General features: G+C 31.3%; 1 protein-coding gene across 10 annotated transcripts in view; it reads right to left on the bottom strand.

The window, feature by feature from the left end:
- The window catches only part of LOC148303037 (uncharacterized), a 343,245-nt gene that overhangs the window by 72,746 nt on the left and 250,942 nt on the right, over positions 1–19,557 (bottom strand). For 5 of the 10 annotated variants that reach the window (XR_015838540.1, XR_015838541.1, XM_088270663.1 and 2 more), the window contains exon 1: positions 513–816. The exons of the other annotated variants lie outside the window; for them this stretch is intronic. The gene's annotated coding sequence lies outside the window, so the exon portion shown is untranslated. Of the gene's footprint in view, positions 1–512; positions 817–19,557 lie in introns of those variants that run through there. 10 annotated transcript variants of the gene reach the window in all.

The following is a 19,557-nucleotide window of genomic DNA, read 5'->3' as shown; positions in this document are numbered from 1 at the left end:
CCGCCTGTACCGCCCGGCGGCGAACAGATTCGAGTTTGGGACGGGGCGATGCGATGTAAAGTTGGACAAACTGAGATTTACGAAAAGTTTCAAACGTAATTTTACGAATTTCTTTTAGAAAACGAATTTTCTGATTGGGAAATTGTTGTTAGTATATATAATCGTTATTGTGTTTGTACTTTAGGAAATTTAGATAAAAAATCAGAACGCGTCAACAATTTTATATGATTTTATAATGAACAATTTTACGCTCATTCGAATTTTGAAATATAATAAATAGTAAATCGTAATAATAATTCCTGTAATATATATAAGCAACGTGAATTTAAAATTTAAGTATCGTTTTACCACGCGGTAATCGCAAAATATAATTTCAAATTTAAGTTATGGACAAAATAATATAATAAAAACATCCAGTTCGTTATCTGTTTTTATACATAACCACAATGTTTAAAAGTTGACAGCGAGTTGTCAGACGTAGATAAAAGGTAAATAATAAAATAGAGACTCACCTAGAACATCCAATGGTAAAAAACAATCCTTCTAATCGAATCCACAAACAAAATTCACAGGGAACACTCAGAAGCACAAAAAATATACAAATCTCGTAAAAAATATTTGTATAAACTTGACATCACCAAATACAGGTTGTTTCACAAACAGAACTTGACACGTAACAATTGTAACATTACAACATTCGTAACTTAACTTTAATTGATTGTTTACTTAATACACATTTTAGGCACTTGTGAATAAATCCAAGACACTTGACATAACCTAAATACACGAGCAGCACGGCGAACGGCCGACGGACGACTGTGAAGTTGGTACGGGCGCAAGCGTCAACCTTGGGGCGCTGCCAACATTCCACACAAAAAGACGAACTACGAGCCGCGTAATATGAAACGTGCGTTCAATATTACGTTTGACATGTTTGCTTTTTACATTGATAGAAAGCTCATTACTCGAGATATCGTTTTACGAATAAATCGCGTTTGCTCTTGTTTATTGCTATGAGTGCCTTGCACGAATAACGAATTTATTCAATATATCTAACATTAAGTTATCTGACTCTACAATTCATAAACAAATATGATTTTCATTAATAAAAATTAAGAGTATTTTTTTGTTAATTAATTAACGCTTTCGATCAACTGGGAAAAAATAAATTTCATAAATAATATTTATCCATTTATATTAATGTTACGTAATAATATATTTAAGAAGTTCGTTATTTATTATTATTATTTAATTAAAGATTTAGATTAGCTTGATTTTTCTTTCGGAGACTATCCACTTTTTGCATTTTAGTTTCAAACGAAGCCGGCTAATCGAGCATTTGTAATGTAGTGAATTTATGGTTTCGTTAAAAATTAACATTTTCTTTATATGTACTTAATGGTGTGTATGACATTGTGTTGGTTGTTCCGCTGATATATAAACCGTTAGTTACACGACGGCTTCAGTCTCGGAGTTCTAATACAGATTTCCGTCATTTTTGTGAGTTCCCAGGTTCGATTTCCGTAAGAGTTATATTGTCACTAAAATATTTATAATATTCTGGGGTCTTAAGCAAGTCATCTGAACGATCACTAATTTGCTTTCATGATTGCGTCAATCAAATGCATTGCCCTATGTACTATCGCTTACGGTGTATGATGTACGAATGAGTAGGAACAAGTAAAGGTAAAGATACAAAATTCCTCGGAGTATATTGTAACATTAACAGGAGAGAAGGGTTTGAGTAGATGTTTAAGTAAAATTGTAAATTGTATAAAAGCTTCAAAGCTGATTACGGCGGAAACATAATTCCATATTCACATACGGTATACTCCGCCGGGCGTAGGAGAGAGATGCAACTACAAGGGAAAGGGGAAGGAAATTCGAGCACAACTCACAAAGGAATATTGTATTTTGGAACGAAACGTTCTATTGCACATTTAAAAAGAGATAAAAAGAAAGAATGTAATTTATCTGTGCTTTTATTCTCCTCAAACACAGATTCCGTACCTACCTTCGCGAGGAATATCAGACTTGAACTTTATATACAAAATTGCTCGTAAAACTTTATGTGGCAGTTTGAGAATTTCATTTCTGTTATTTAAATGAAAAAAGAAATACTTGATAGCTCGGAGCTTTAGGAAAATAATATCTGGATCGTTTCCTAGGAAATCCAATGATTTAAAACGATTTCTGTTTCAAGATTTATTATGACTTTTAATATAACTCGAGAACGCCGTAAAGCAAAATGACATTATTTTATTCACAATACCATTACTCATCCATTAAAAATCATCATATTACCAGCCTTCTACAACCATGTGCAGAAAACAAACATCGAATGCAGTCGCCATTCATTACGTTGAACGAAATTTCCAATGATAATTTATATACGCACCTATTTGATAAAAAATACATCGATCATTGACAGCCATTAAAGGGTAGATGACGGGATAAGCTGACTATAGAATTTCGTTGTGTTAAAAATCAGTTGTTTAACGTTATTCAAGAATACGAGTTTTGTAGTGTTAAGAATTCACGATTATTTTCATAGTGATTATTTTCTTTTTATTTCACCATATACATAATTTAAATAAAATTAATAATAAAGTGCCCTCACGTAGTTTGCCCGACTATGTGTTGGTCATGTCAATACTGATAGGGTTTCAAGAAACACAAATTTAAGAATGATTTTTTCCTTGTAAAGATTATATTTGGATCTCATCGGCGTCAAAAGATGCAAAATTAAATTAATCTTACGCAATTATACATTTAAAAAAAAAACATAGAAAAAGAGAAAAGGCGAACAAAAAAAACTGTGAGAGAGTTGTTCTGTATTATTGCATAGGAATAAATTGATGTTTTGAATGTTATGATGACGTTTTAAAAAAATGTATGAATAAGGAACCCACACACTCGAACTATTCCAAAATGAGAAAATTACTTACTAACGTTTGGATACGAGAAAAGTTCTTACCAAAATAAATGCTTGAAAGCTCTCTTGAAAATATCATAACTTCGGAACGCTTACGGGGTAACTTTATGATCTCATATCAAAATTTTAGTAAGCATAGCATTACCTAACTATATTATTACAGTAACTCATAAAACAGATTGTCAAATAATATAAGCTTCCTCAGGAGGCCTTGTACTGACGTATTATAAAATATTTAAATTAGATTATTATGAGATGGGAGTATGAAAAACTTTACGTAATAAAAAACACTCGTAAAACTCCTTTACTGAACATAATATACATCGATAAGTACCGCGCCAGTATAATAAATTAAATATTGCACGTTATTAATTGAAATACTTAAACAAAATGAATAACTTTATAAAATTTTATATAAAACTAGAACTTTGTTTTTAACCACTTTTATTTTTGGTCGTTTCTTCAACGGGTTTTGACTAGAGTCTTGTCATCTTCAGAGATGGACATGTACTCGGATAAACCAATTAGAGAAAAGTACCAAAAATAAAAGTGGTTAAAAACAAAGCTCTAGTTTTATTTTATAAAGTTTTATGAAATGTGCCACAAAGTATCTGCAAAATTTTTTCAATAAATTAGTTAAATTTTATCAACAAAATAGTGATAATCACCCAATATTTTTTGTCGGAACAGGAATGGCACTAATCCTTTTATTGATACGCAATTGTCCGTTCTTTCGCCGGGCTGTTCTTATTTTTGCTTTATAAATTGTAGTGTATTTGCTAAAATGAATACAAACTAAGATATTTGCATTTGGCGGTCCACAGCCCAGTACCTAAAGAAGTTTTGCTCGGCAAGGCTGCGAGCTATTTTCTATTTTAATTGCAATTACCACTTATTCCCCGCTTTCTCTCAATCTGAGGAGAGAGAGAGAGAGAGGGGTTTACTGGGTATTTTCTTTCTCCCTCATCTCCTCGTTGGTAGAACAAAATTAAATTTATCTGTTAAATTACTTTCAAGCTTTTGAATTATTTGAGCTTGCTGAAGTTTGAAATTAATATTTCTCGTTAATGTGAAGAAACAACTTTGTTTCGGGCACACGTTAAGGATTATATACTAAGTCAATTAATTATTAATTTCATTTCTCAAACACTGATTATATTTTTTTGAATTAATCAACTTTAAATATTTTTATTGACAATTCTACTTTTATTATAACACCAATATAATATATACCAGAGTTCACGTTCAATATTCACGCGAAGTCTAACGCATCTTATTTTTTTTGACCATTGATCAGTTTTTAATTTTCCTTAGACCTTATTATGTAATATTTATATTTCATTATATATATATATATATATATATATATATATATATATATATATATATATATATATATATATATATATATATATATATATAATCACATTGATCGGAAACAACGTACGTAAATTATATTTTAAGAGTTAGACACAATGCAAATGCTTTTATAATATTGAAATTAAAACATACTCGTAAGTATTTGTAATGAACGAAGCTACTAGGAATATTTATTTATAGATTTTGCGTTTAATTTGTAGAACTCCATTTTAATTTATGTATTAAATGTCAAATGAAACACCGTTTTTTGAGTCTACTAAGCTGTATTTTATTATTAAGAAACTAGTTGTTGGTGTTGTTGTTTTTAACAATAAAATACAACTTACAAGCTCAAAAAATCAGTATTTGATTTAAGATTAAATACATAAACTTCTAAAAATAAACTTTTCAAAAATATATTTTGGGACAAGGACTAATTCACTTCATACTATTTAAGCGAGTACATATTTTTGCTCACAAATCCTAGATTAGTCGCACTTAGGAGCTATTAAAATAAATATTTTATTGATATCTCAACACACAAAGAAGTCAATTGAGATATGGAATTTCATTTATCGATTCGGCACTCTTTTTTTGGATATTTTCTCAATATCTATAAATTTTCAATTTAAGTTTTACTAAGTAAATACCGCTGATAATAATTTTCCGCCTCCGTAGTGAAATGGTCAGCACGCTCGGCTACCGTACTGGACGCCCAGGGTTCGATTCCCAGGGGGGGGGGTTTAATAAATATAAGTGATTTTTCACTCTAATGTTTATTCAATATTACCCTGGACTGGTACCTGAAGCGGAGGGCTGATCACCTTTGCTTCATGTGTTAACGATCAAGATAACACTGCATTTATATGATGCAGTGCCCTATGCACGATTGGGTGCAGATAAGGTTTGAAGAACAAAAAAGTAAATACCACTATTTCATAAGTGGTATTTACCAAGTAAAACTTAAATAAAAAAAAAACGGTATATGGAAGTATTTACAGTGGGAAGACTTATCATTAGTTCACTTTATACCCACTGTAACGTTCAATATTTTCCCCATGATTGACAACCACTTTCAAATTTCAAAGCTGTGTATAAGCTTAAAAAACAAAATTCGTATTTACAGAAAACAAATCGCCGGCGATATCTATGGATGAAATGATTGTTCTTCTGCAGAAATCCTTCATGAATGTGAGTTTTTCTTATTCAATTAAATTAAATTGTCAATTTTGCCTCAACGACGTCAGAAGTGTTGGAAGGGGCTGACCCGCTTAGAATAAGAATGAGAATATAAACTGTGCAAATATAACCATTTGTATATTATAGTACGATAATATTTACACGTTCGTTATTTTTGACGGACAGTTCTAGAGTACGTATTACGTACACATACTTTGTGTTCTGTTTACGTATAGCATATGTACGAAAATAGGCATAGTGACTAGTTCTCTTACTAAATGATCAAATAATAGCCACTTAAAAGGTTAAAAGAGAAAATATTGTAAGTATAGTTGTAAATAATTGGTTTGAAACCACTTAAAACCAAAACCGGTTTTAAACCAGGTGTCACAATAGATTTTGAGAAATATCGGTATTTACCGAGTAAAAAATAAATTAAAAATGGTTATGAACCATTGTAAACAGTTGAAAACCCAACCGCGTACCTAAAATTGGGATGTGTTTACAGATAATTCATATTGTAACCATTATTTACACCGTTAGTATATAGGACACTGCACTTGAATGTTGAAGCGTGAGGTTGATCGTGCAATACGCAAAGGCAGGGTGTCCTGTTCTTTAGCTGGACAGTCCAGGATATCACATGATTGAGTCGAAAAATCACCTACTTCAAACTCTCGTTTATTTACCGATTGAAATAAAAAGTGCTGGGTATACGTAACGACAGCACAGAAAGATAATCTGGACCAAATATTCCGCCTTCTGACTCTCTATCCGATGATGTTTAGCATTGAGCTCTTCGTTAGTAAAAAAGGGTTTAAAAAAACATTTGAAATCATCAAAAGCGGTTTTAAACGGTTTATTTGTTTTATTTAAAACCAACTAGATAAAAATGTTTAAAACCTGTTTTATATCTTTAGTTGCAAATACTTCGTTGATTTATATTTTAGTGCCTTTTAGACTCGTTTTCTAATAATTTGGCATTATACGTCGATTCTATGTAAGCAATATTTTTAACTAAGTAAATCTCGTCCATTATGCATAAGTATATGTGTATGAAATGCATTGACGGATGATGGACATCGTAATAAGCTAGCGCCGCAAGCATGTTGCATTCTTTCGCAAAAGTTTAATTTTCTTTTCGCCTCTCATATTTATCGGTTTGAAAAGCATGTTGCTTTTTTTCGCATCGAAGTCGAATAATATTATCGAAACCTTCATCATTCACGTGGTTATCATTCTCATACCTTTGATATGAGAAGTCGATAATATTATGGATTTGAATTTGACCCAGTACCTGACGGGTTCATTTGTTTCTCCGCCTACCCCTTTGGGTACAGGATTTGTGATTTGAGTAAATGAGTTTGAATAAATCACTGTTACAATGGCCGGTGAGGGTACGTCGCGGGGGTGTGGGGAATGAGGATGTAAAGGGGAAGAGGAGGGGCTCAACAATTTAATTTAAAAACTTTTTTCCATAATCCATTTTAATTCATGATTATTCCATTCCGAGGGATGAAGTATTCCCGTCTCCCTCTGACTCCATTCCCCGGTCCGATCTTCTCTCTCTCTCTCTTCTCCCTCTTCCACCAATTTCAGCAGTGTAAATTAACGTTATTAGAATTTGAGAGCCCCATTTTATTACAAAAGAATTTATTTTACTAAGTCAGCGTGTACTTTGGGAAATTTCCACGCAAATTAAAGGTTATACATAATATTATTATGTACACGCGAAAGTGGTCTTTAAAAGCGTCGTTACACTTAACAGAGCTTAAATATTCCCTACTTCTCCTTGTAAAAACGCGGATTTAAAGACTCTAGTCGTCGTCAATTTTCTAATTAAAAAAAAAGATTTACTTTGAATCCTTTTTGAGCACTTTTTAGCTTTTTTTATATTTATTACGTTTGAATGAGTTATTATATTTATAGTAGAAAAAATCTTCTTCTTCTAACCATCATCCGCATCCCATGGTGCGTAGGGCACTGCATCGTATTGACGTAGTGTTATCTAAATCGTTACTTATGTGAAGGCAAGGTGATCACTCCTGTGCTTATTAGCAGTGATTTTACTCTATTAAAATCACTAATATATTAATTTTCTTCCCCCTGGGAATTGAACCCGATACTTCCAGCACGGTATTTAAACACGCTAACCATCGCACCACAAAGGCTGACAATACATTTATATATTTATATATTTTCACTGTCGATCCTGATTGTGCATAGGGCATTATATTAAACTGAATTAATCTATGTCAAGGAGCAATAATCAATAAAGAACATGGAATTTACTGAAGAGGAAAAAATCATTAGTTTTAATGATGACTGAAACGCACGTATTAACGTCGCGTTATTTCTTGAAATCTTCCTTCTCTATCCTTTATTTTGATTTGATTTTGTATTAAAAAAAAAAATCTGCTCTTGAAATAACCTTATTGAATATAAATGCATTAATTTTAAATCAAACACAGATTTTTTGAGTCTACTAAGTTGTATTTTATTAACAAAAAACACATAAAAAATTATATTGTGACAATTGTTTCGCCTTGTTAGGGCATTATCAAACGAATGTCTGATAATGCCCTAACAAGATTTGTTTGATAAATGCATTCGTTTGATAAATGCATTATTATTATTCGTTTGACATTCGTTTGATAAATGCATTATTTCAAGTTGATTCTTTGTCCATATTTTCAACTCAAGAAATTATAGATTCATAAATTTATTAACAAGGATAATATTTGGGATATTTTTTTAAAGAAGCGGTGTTTAAGTTATTATTTTCATCGATTGTGATCCACGTCTGTGACTGTATCAAATGAAAGATGAATATTATTATCAGATGTAATACTAATGTACTTAATGAGGCGTGGCCAATAAAATCTCTTCAACCGAACCAGGAAATTTAATTACATACCTATTTAATGCAATCGAGATGAAATTAATTTCGTATCATAAATTTTCATTATTATGATGTTTTAGATTTATAATATTTTAAAGTTTTCTCCTACATTTTTCTTTCATAAAGCGTTTAACGGCGCAGTGTTCTTCACATTGCACCAACAAAAGTAAAATAAAACCATAACCATGCAATATTTTTATTTTACTTTATTTAAAAAAAAACCCATGAAAATATGCTTACCTAACACTCTCCTTATCATTCATCGTTCACTTTGTATAATACCACTTTAAAGTGGTATAACAGAGTGTTATATTACCATTTTGAGTGTGTCCAAATACTTGTAAAAAAATAAAATATATATATATTACCATATTATATTATATTACCAATATAATAATTTATTGGTAATATAATATGCATGATTATACTATTCTTCTGACCTTTATCTCATACGATGGTGCATAGGGCACTACATGAGATGACGTAATGTTAAGTTGATCACTATTTACACGAAAGCGTGATATATCAAGGAATATTAGTCCAACTGCTAAAGTACCAGTGGAGGGTAAAATAAAACAAATTTGACGGTAAAAAAATATTATTTTTATTAATTTTGACCCCCCTGGGAATCGAACACAGCAAGGTAGAGAAAAGTGCTAACCACACTATGGAGGCAGAAATAAATTATTCACTAACAGTAGAAAATTAAATAAACGAATAAAGCGATATAGAAATATACCTTATATGATACAAAAACCTAAGTCCTTTTTAATTTAATATGAAAGCGAATAAATATGTAATATAAACGGGTTATTATACGCATAAATACATATTTATGTATGTATGTATAATATAATATAATATAATATAGATTAATATTTACCATATTTATATTCAGTAAACATTCAGATTTTTAATCAGCATAAATTTAATGTTTACAAAATGAGATCGTATCGAATACGAAACAGGTTTCTGCACTGCAAGGCTTGCGGGAGGGGGCGGTGGGGGAGGGAGGTCGTGGGGGTGTTATGGGCGGGGGGAGGGTGGAACAAAAGACAATAATCTCTCCCCGGGAGGAGGGGGGTAGTGTGGGGAAGGGATATGGTTTTTAATCGACCATTCAATATTTATGTACATGTAATAATATTACTAACTGCCAGGATATATTGCGCAAGAGAGGAACATTTCAGATTGAACAGTTAGGGAATTGTTTTTTTTTATTTGCCAACGAATAGAAATTTTCTATGCCATAATTCGTAGAGAAAATTATTCGTTGGCCGAAATACACTATTGCCAATAAAATTAACAACATTTAAATTTATTAATCGATTCGGCACTCGCTTTGTGGTAACATTTATACGTTTTAAATTTAAGTTTTACTAGATAAATAATACAACTGTTTCTTAAATTTATTGTGACAAGTTTTTCGACGCGTTCTGCATCAATTTCAAACACAAATTGATGCGGAATGCATCGAAACACCTGCACAATAAATTTGAAGAAATAACGGTATTTTACAAGTAAAACTTAAATAAATAATAACAATTTTCGCGTCATGCCGTCAATGACAAGTCTCATAGAGAAATAGCTGGCATCCCCTGTGAACGATGCATGAATTTTTGCGAAGCAAAAATTGCATATTTGACTCTTCGTGGTATTTAAGTGTACAGAGTAAGTTCGAATGACACCGAACTAAAGTTATATAACTTTGCAGCGGTGTCGAATAACACCGAATTAAAGCAGAAAAACTTAGAAACTTGAGAGAAAAAAAAATTAACGCACTTTAAATTCCTTAAGGGGCAGTTCAACGTAGTGTTTTTTTTATATACGTTTTATTTACCATACATAAGGACTTTATATTTTAAAAAGATTACCGAGAATCTAATTTCATTAACGTGCTTTTATTGAAACCTTGTTATTTTTATTTTTAAACTTTTCAACATCTCTTCAGGCCAACGTCCCAAGGACCTAACTCCAAAATTTAGAATAAGCTTCGGCGTTTGAAAATGATGCGGAATGCACCGACACACGTCACAATAGATTTTAAGAAACAGTGGTATTTACTAAGTAAAACTTATATTCAAAGTGGATAGATTTTACCACAAACAGACTGCAGAATCAATTAATTAAATATATTGTATTGTTGCTAAATGTGATTTAAATGTTGTAATTGCTGCAGAAGTAAGTTTCAGCCTAACCTTCCATGAAATTAGCAGACGATTACAGAACGAGAACTGCTTTTGACACGAAGAAAATACTTCCGTTGTGTTTGTAAAGCTAATTACAAGAAAATTGGCAAACGAAAATATATTGCAGAAAATTGCAAACAACTGTCTCGACACATTGCTGCAATATTATGAGATAATTCGCCATAAAACTTACTTTCTAAAATGTATTTTGTATGCATTTCACTGTTAAGTTTAAACAGTTAGGATTGGTGGACAAAAATAAACGAGAGATAGTAAAAAAAACCACGTGGATTTTTTTTTGATTGAGAATAAAAACACTCAGATATTATTATTTGTATCAAATTGGTTATGCCAATTTTCATTTTGAGTAGGGCGAATCCCTGTTAAGTCATTATTCTGGTCCTCATATCATTAGTGCATCTAGAGTAAGTACTCTGTGAATATATGATACACGCTAGATACATCAACTTTTTACTTGCATATAGGAAATTTGGTGAATATTATTGTTGTGGGTACCAAAAGTAATCAATCATGCGCACATCAATAAAATGTGTATTTTTAAATGTTATATTTAGACTGTTTTCTCGAAAGATACTGTTTTTGAGATTGATCAGTTGTTCACGCTGAGTGCGCTTTCAGTGAATGCAGCAATATCGTCTGCAAATCTAATAAACCAGATCCATTCAATTTTATCCCGTATTTTATGTATTAATTGTTAAATCGAACACATAAATTAAAATGGAGTTCTACAAAATAAACGCCAAATCAATACATAATTTATCCCGTATGTTTGTGTTTCGGTTATTTTTCATACAACATGCTTTATGTAGATGTATTTTTTTTAAATACTAGACGCGAGCTTAATTTATATTTAAAAACTAATTTCAAAGGGTTGAGGAATGTAAATTACATAATATACATATTTTTAAGAATAATTTGAATGTGAATTTTTATACCAGTTATATCATGTTTTTGAAATATGGAACATATTTTTTACAGCATAAGGGTGAAAATCAAAAGACGAAAACATTGTCAAAGGTCGATTATTACATACTCGTACCTAAATATATACATGCATCATTTTTTGTATTTTTTTTTCAAACACTTAAATAAAGTTTCCCAAAAATGAATACCAATATAGAATACAAATATCGCTCACCCCTTTCAAGAACGTCATAAATAAAAAACTTGATTTTTCAGGAGAACGTTTTTAAAGTTTAAAAATATGATACAATGTATTAAAAATAAATATCAAGTCACTTTTTGAACTTTTTACTGTGCAACAGATCTTTTTACGTAAAACCTAAAGGTTTTTTCTCCATTTGAAAAATATTTAGTATATTTAAAAAAATAATTAAACAATACCTTTTCTTCAAAATGCAAAAACAACAATTTCTGCCCTGTAGCGGGTAAATATCAAGTTAAAAACATGCCTCTTTTGCTGGGATATAGTACATTTTCTGGGCATTCCGAAAACACACACAACTGAAAATTGACGAATTTTGATTTATGACGTTCTTGAAAGGAGTGAGCGATATATGCTTCAAACTACTCGTGTGTGGTGTGTAGGTATTAATAAATTTGTCACTTTGTGCCATTCCGGAGATATTAAGTTTTTTCTCCATCCTGTGAAGTTGTGCAAAATGAGATAAGAAGATTAGCAGTAAGCCTTTGAAGTTAGTTATTTTGGTAAAAGTAATACAAGATTTCTGGATGGCAGAGATGTGACTAATGACGAACTGTTACTATTTCGGTTACTCGATTGGGATTATTCGCAATTTTTTCTCGGTATACTTGTATATTTCTTTCCAGCTTATTTTTTTATTATTTAAATTTATCAAATATATTGGTAACGAGAAATAAGCAAAATGCTAACAAATTAGTGCACTGATTTTCTTGATAAGCTCTAAATGACCGAATCTAAAAATATAATTGAGAATCGACTTATTTTAAAGATCATCATTTAATTTCGTTTTATAACTCGATCGCCCATATTTACTGGATAAGTGTCCATATTCCATGTAGTTTACGCGTTTCAATAAAAATATTTTATTAAAATTTTGGGAAAATTTTATTAAAATTTTATTAAAATTAATGACAGTGAATGCTGGGAACAAAGTAAATGGTGCACTGAAATCAGTTATAGCAAATAAAAACCTATCAGCGGAAGTTAAACTGGCAGTGCACAACGGAGTCCAGGTTCCAACTCTAATGTGTGGAAGTGAAACATGGAGTTGGCAAAAGAAGGATGAAAGTAGACTGAATGCAGTCGAAATGCGATCTCTCAGAAGAATGTGCGACAAAACGATGTATGATAGATGTTCGAATAGTGAAATAAGGAAGGAATGCAAAGCTGAGATAAGCATTATCGATATATTTTTTTTTTTTAAGAAAGGTGTGTTGAGATGGTTTGGACATGTAGAACAAATGAGTGAGGAAATAACGGTTAAACAAATTAATGAGGCGAATGTAATTGGGAAAAGGAGCAGAGGAAGACCAAGAAAAACATGGCACGATCAGGTATACCAAATACTTGAAAGTGGTCAGGTTAGGAGTCGTAACAATCGGCGGGTATGTATGAGGAGATGCATGATCGTGGAAGAGGCGAAGAATGTTTGCAAAGACTAAGTGGTGTGGCGTTCTATTCTCTCTGCCTACCCCAGCGGGGAAGTGGCGTGATGGTTAGTTAGTTAAAATTTTATTATTTCGCAAATAAAGATATAATACTTACGATTTTCAAATCATATCATAATATTAAGAAGGAAATATTTTGATGCATTTTAAAAATCGTTTTCGCTCGCGACAACCTTCGGAATAATAACTAAATAATAAAGATAAGTTGAACGACGGAATTCCGAATTGGTTTTAGATGAGTTTTTATTGAGTTGTCACATCAGACACCTCTCTCTTATTTCAAACTAAACCTGTTAAGTGCATTCCTAGAGATGTTTATAACGATGAATGTGGGTTAACTGCATTTCTTTAATCGATATACAAAAGCATTGAACCATCAACTGCGGACGAAATTTCACGATGTCGGTATTTGGATTGAAAATCGTGTGTTTTAAAAACAACCAAACGGTAAACTTTTCGTATTTTACAATAATAATTAATCCATTCGCATTCGAAAGACATTTAGATTAGGGTAAGGCAATATTTAACAATTTGTTCACCATAGATTTTTAATATCGTATAATATTTTTAAACGTGTCCGCCTCCGTAGTGTAATGGTCAGCATGCTCGGCTACCGTTCTGGAGTTCCCGGGTTCGATTCCCAGGGGGGTTTAATAAATATAAGTGATTTTTTCACTCTAATATTAATTCCATATTACACTGGACTGGTACCTGAAGTGGAGGGCTGATCACCTTTCCTTCATGTGTAATCGATCGAGATAACACTGCGTTTATATGAAGCAGTGCCCTATGCACCATTGGGGTGCGGTAAGGGTTTTATTATTATAATATTTAAAACAGTTTTTGTTTTTGTCAGGGCAGGAGCGATGTAGGTAACGCATTTTTCTGTTGAACCATGTGGTCGATTACTGTGGATAGATAACGCATCAACTACGTTGTGTTGATAACTTCTGGATATTTATTTCTGACGACATACATATTTTTAAATCTGTTGTCGATGCTTGTTTTAAGTAAATATTTGTGTGTTTACCGAATAAAGTGTTAAATCGCTCTTAGAATCAACGCCTATAGTCGATCAACAAACTGTTTTTGCCTTTTCGGATTTTGGTTAATTTCTATACTGAATAGGGTGCGACAGTTTTTTTTTGATGATGAACTAACAAGGCGTGAAAGCTGTCCCGAATAAATAAATTTATTATAATAAATCGTGTTTTAATTTATACTTAAAATAGGAATTCTCGAAAATTTGGCATGTATTTGGGCGTGGACAAGTCAGGAGTCGGAATAATCGGCGGGTATAAATGAGATGCATGAATGTGTAAGAATCTGTGGCATTTTGTCGTCACTGCCTATCGCGGGTGGTGGTAAGTATGTTTCATAAAAAACGTTGTTTCAATTAATAATATTTATGCTATAATACCAGCAGAGCTGTATTCATATACATACACAAAACATAAAAGCTCATTCAGAAACAACGCTACTGCTTCACACTTGCATCAAGTAATTTTGCTATTTTAAAACTTATTTGTATTTCTATATTTGATCTACGTTTTGCTTTTGTTAAGTGCTACATGATGCTATAAAACAATAATAAAATGAGACGATAGAACAAATGACTAGATTTAATTAGCATCGAATCAAATCTGCCGCAAAACACAGCCATTAAAAGATTTGTGGCCCTTAAACAGAAATAGGTATAATTTGGACAAAATAAGCTTACAGAATGGTACCGAGGGTTCATTATGGATCTGCTAATCGTTTCTGTAATATAAATATTAGTTTTCTAAAGCCATTACTTACCCTCTAATAGCGGGCACACACGACAACACAACACTAGTACCAACATAATCATATTTCCGTCTTCATTTTTCTTGTTTCTTTTTGAATGATGGATGGACTTCGGAGGTCAATGAATTAAAAAAGCCTTTTAATTATAAAATCAGGTAATTAACTACTCTGGAGGCATAAAAAGGTGGAGCTATGAATCATTTCCTAAGTTTTATTTCTGATTGATGAAAACTTGGTAATAATAATAATAATAATTTCAGAGCTTGCACGCACACCAGTCAGAAAGAGTTATTTGGTGTTATTTTATTTATTAATTCAAGTTTTTTTTACATTTCAATTAAAATGATGCAGCTCGTTGTTGAGGTGAATAAGGTCCGATTATTTAGACGATTATCATCAGTAGATTCGTTATAATTGAACGGTGTATCTTTTCACTCATTTTGTCACATATTTAGATAAATTTCATTGCAAATCGTATAGACGACAAACATAAGCCCGGGAAAAAAATACAATATTTAGATATACAGATATATAGAAAGGGCTACTGAGTCTACGATTCAATAAGCCAGTGATTCAGTAAACTAAGGAATCAGTGAATCAAGGAATCGGTGACCTAACGAATGTAAGTATTCCTAAGCGAATTTGACTCAAAATAAGGATCCAATCACTGTTTACTGAATGAATCAGAAAGATCCGGTCGATACAAAATTAGTTTTTTAGTTGACATTTAAAATTTTGTTTCCATATCACTTTTTTTCTTTCAAATGAGAGCATTCGAGCCACAACAGGGTGGATATAGTCCCCAATGTATACCCATTGTATGAGACCATTAAGACATATTTTCATTTCTATTAATCCTTATAAGCGTTCACCTCGTATTTTGGAGTAAATAATTATAAAATGAAGCGTTCAGTATAGTAATTTTTTATTTTAAAGGTTGAGTTGTGAAGAATTTTATTCTAGAAGTTGTTGGAATATGATAGTTATAATGGTCGAGTAATATGTAACTAGAAATTACAACTAAGTGCTACTCTACTAAACCATTGATCGCGTGTAAACCCGCCTTAAATCTGAGTAATATATAGTAAGCATCGTAAGTACCTACTCTTTGGGCAATTAAAAATACGTTTTATTACTAAGTATCATTATTTATGAATATCAGAATTTTATGGTCGGTTACGCTAATGTTGTTTTCAATTGCCGTTAATTGATTCTGAAATCGATTCGTGGAAAATTAAAGTATTCAAATAAATATCAAGTAATCATTTTGTGATTAGCAGTCTATTTTTTTTTAGGAATTAATAGTCATGGAAGAAATGGTAATTGCAGGGTGAAGTTGGGCGGATTGACGTGTATTACACAATAAATTAAATGTAATGTAATTTATTGCAAATTAAAAGTATTTTTAGTGTAGTTCATTGCACTCGATTTTTGTACAATTAGTATGCTGATTATACCTATTGAATTTGTCGTATTGGTAAAACTATCCACATAAATTAAAATGTAACTCATATAAACATTTTAGATATAATATTACCGTATCTAAAATATATCTTTGAAACGAAATTGTATAATTTTATGTTATGGTAAATGCATTCTGTGGTTGGTTTTAATCGAAAATCCCATTATCTTTAAAAAAAACTGGAAACATAAGCGTATACATGTCTTTTGTGGAAAGTATTTTAATATACGGTTCCTCCATATGGAACCCATATTACTGAATGTACAAAGAAGATGTAGAATCAGTTAAAAATATATACCTACGACGATTTTATCGATATCTCAACATAGATGAAAATGTCTATTAAGTTGGGAATATTAGACTTCTACGTAGATTCTATGTTGAGTCAAATTAGTAAACGCTGTTACAAAAAATCCTCCATGTACGATCGTTTTTGGGATTTTTTATTGATACCATTGTATCATGCGTATGAATATTACAAAATATATGAAGTGATCACTTAACCCAGCTTATAACAGATCGTAAGCCCTCTTTATACAAACTATCGTATTTAAAGACATTTTTATTATTATCTCACCTTACAAGGAATTACCCTCAAGGCCTCTATTTTAGAGGCTTGTTTCCATGTAGGATATTAAGGATAGGTAAAAAGTTGTAGAAAAACATTACCTATATCCGGACCAACTGATTTTTATTATTTTTTTTCAATTGGCGGGAAGCGAACCCGCGACGCCGGTTTCGCAGTCGAGCATTCACCCAACTACGCCATGGAGCCTGTCGTTTCTATTTAAAATATCTATGAAATTATCATACACCGCTTCATTTTCAATGATTTCAAAATTTTCTTAACTTTTCGGTAGTAGGTTTTTTGTATACCTTGCATGCTGTAGATATTTAATAAGGAAAACTAGTCCAGTCATGTTGTATATACTAATGTATTGTTTAAATTTATCTTTGAGAAAAACGTGTTCGTGTGTAAAATACTAAGACAAATCTAAGCATCATTTTCTCTAGAATAAATAGAATGCAGGGACCTTAATAATTATACATAATTACTTATCATAACCGTATACATATAATTATGTCGTTGATTACAATTTAATACGGACAGTAAAATGTATATTTTATTACTATTATAAAATTAAAAACATATTAGTTTTGTATTAGAAATGAAAAAGGGTGTCTAAACACGCAACATTGTAATGAAATAAATATCATAGGTAAACTTGCTGAATAAAAATAATATAAGTACTTATATGTATAATTTAAAAATAGTTGTGTAAACAAGAATGACAAATACATAAAATCATTGATATTTTTTGTCGCTGTATTATGGAAAACACTCAATGGTATACAAGTAAGATTTAATAATTATTTTATTTTTAAATATATTGCTCGTGAAAGGCTTGTACATAATCAGCCGTATATAATCAATAAAATAAATAAATCAATATACAATATTTTTTTACATTTTGTTTGTTTAATATCTCAACACTGATGAAAAACAATATGGAAGTCTGGGTTTTTTCAGGACTTTTGACCTGTCAAAGGCTGGTTAATTGATCAGTTAATACACGTGTAAAATTCACCATTTTACCCATGATTAAAAACCACACTACTCAAATTTTTGGAACTCCTACATACATATATAATCAATCTCATAGCACAGTACATACAAGTTCACAACAGACATCTATTTTAGATTGTGGAAGCTTTTATTTAGCATACACCTTTTTATTAGGATGTATGCAAGACCCGAATTATTTTTACATAGGTACTTGTAAACGCCTAAAAACATAATTTTAATTTTGTTATGTAGCTTATAATTTGATCATTTATTTTTATTCACAACATTTAGAGTTTACATTTTAAGTGGAGAAACCCTAGATTTTTTAACAAGTATTTGGGAACATTCAAAATGTCGTGAAAAATAATTTTGTCGTTTTCGTAAAATTCTACACTAAGTGCGCTTTAAATGAACTGAAATCAATATGTCCGATCAATTTTAAATAAGATTAATTTAAACAAAAACACGTTTATTTTAGTAATAAGCACATCTTTCGTTTAAAAAAAAATACTCACAGTTTCTAACTGCTAAAAGTATTGTATATTCTACTCGATGCCAGAGAAGGCATGTTCTCCAAATTTAATGCGCTGGTTGTGAGCTGGTACGATCACTTTACCCATTGTTATTATTTTAGCTGATCGAAGCATGAGACATCTGTCAGCCAATTAGTCTAAAATGCATAGCTTTTTTAAACATATTTTTAGAGTCGCATTTGTATTGGTCTATGTACACAAGAAAACAGAATTTATATTCTACCGTTTCGGGAAAGCGTAACTATTGCAGTTAGTGAAGCAATGATGTAAGTAAATTTAGAAAACCCATAATTTAATCTATCTGCAGCGTTTAATGCTGATAGAAGTCGAGTTATTTTAATGCTTGATTGATCGATATCAAAATATTGCCGTAAGGTAACTATTAATTAATGAAAGGTATTTATCTATTTTTATAACCTAGCCAGTTATCGACATCATTACCATTTTTTAAGGCGTATATTGAGAATACACAATTAGTATGAGTTAAGTATTTATAATTTTAGACCTGAATTTGGAAGATGATTGTAATTATTTTAGAATGCGGTGAACGCAACAGGGCTCTATCTAAGGGAAAAACTGAATTTATTTTTCTACTAACAATCCTTATTATAACAATTGAAGGATTGCTGTAGATATTTAATTATAGCGGAATCGAATGGTATAGTTTGAAAATATTAATACATATATTGGTGAAAGATAAAAGAATCGATCCGTGGACCCAGAGATCAAAAGACCACCACGTTATCACTTAGCCGAGACGAGAAAATTTACATTTTCAATAATATTTCTTATGCCATATATTCTGTAAGTACAAATAATGCATTGAAATCACTTCCAAGAATTTTTATAAACACTGTTATTATTTGAAGGAAAGAAGAGTGCCGGACTCGGTAATTTGTTCTCGTACGCATTCGGTCTTGAACAATGTTATTTTACATTGGTAGTGCGTTATTATCCCATTCGAGGAGGCGTGTGGACCATAGTTTATAGAAATAATGTTTATTATAAT

This window comes from Brachycentrus maculatus, unplaced genomic scaffold, assembly GCF_059751285.1.
Source record: "Brachycentrus maculatus isolate JH-2025_06_01 unplaced genomic scaffold, ASM5975128v1 h1tg000388l, whole genome shotgun sequence".
NCBI lineage: Eukaryota > Metazoa > Arthropoda > Insecta > Trichoptera > Brachycentridae > Brachycentrus > Brachycentrus maculatus.
Note: the sequence above shows the minus strand (reverse complement) of the source record. Positions and strands in the feature narration are given on the sequence as shown.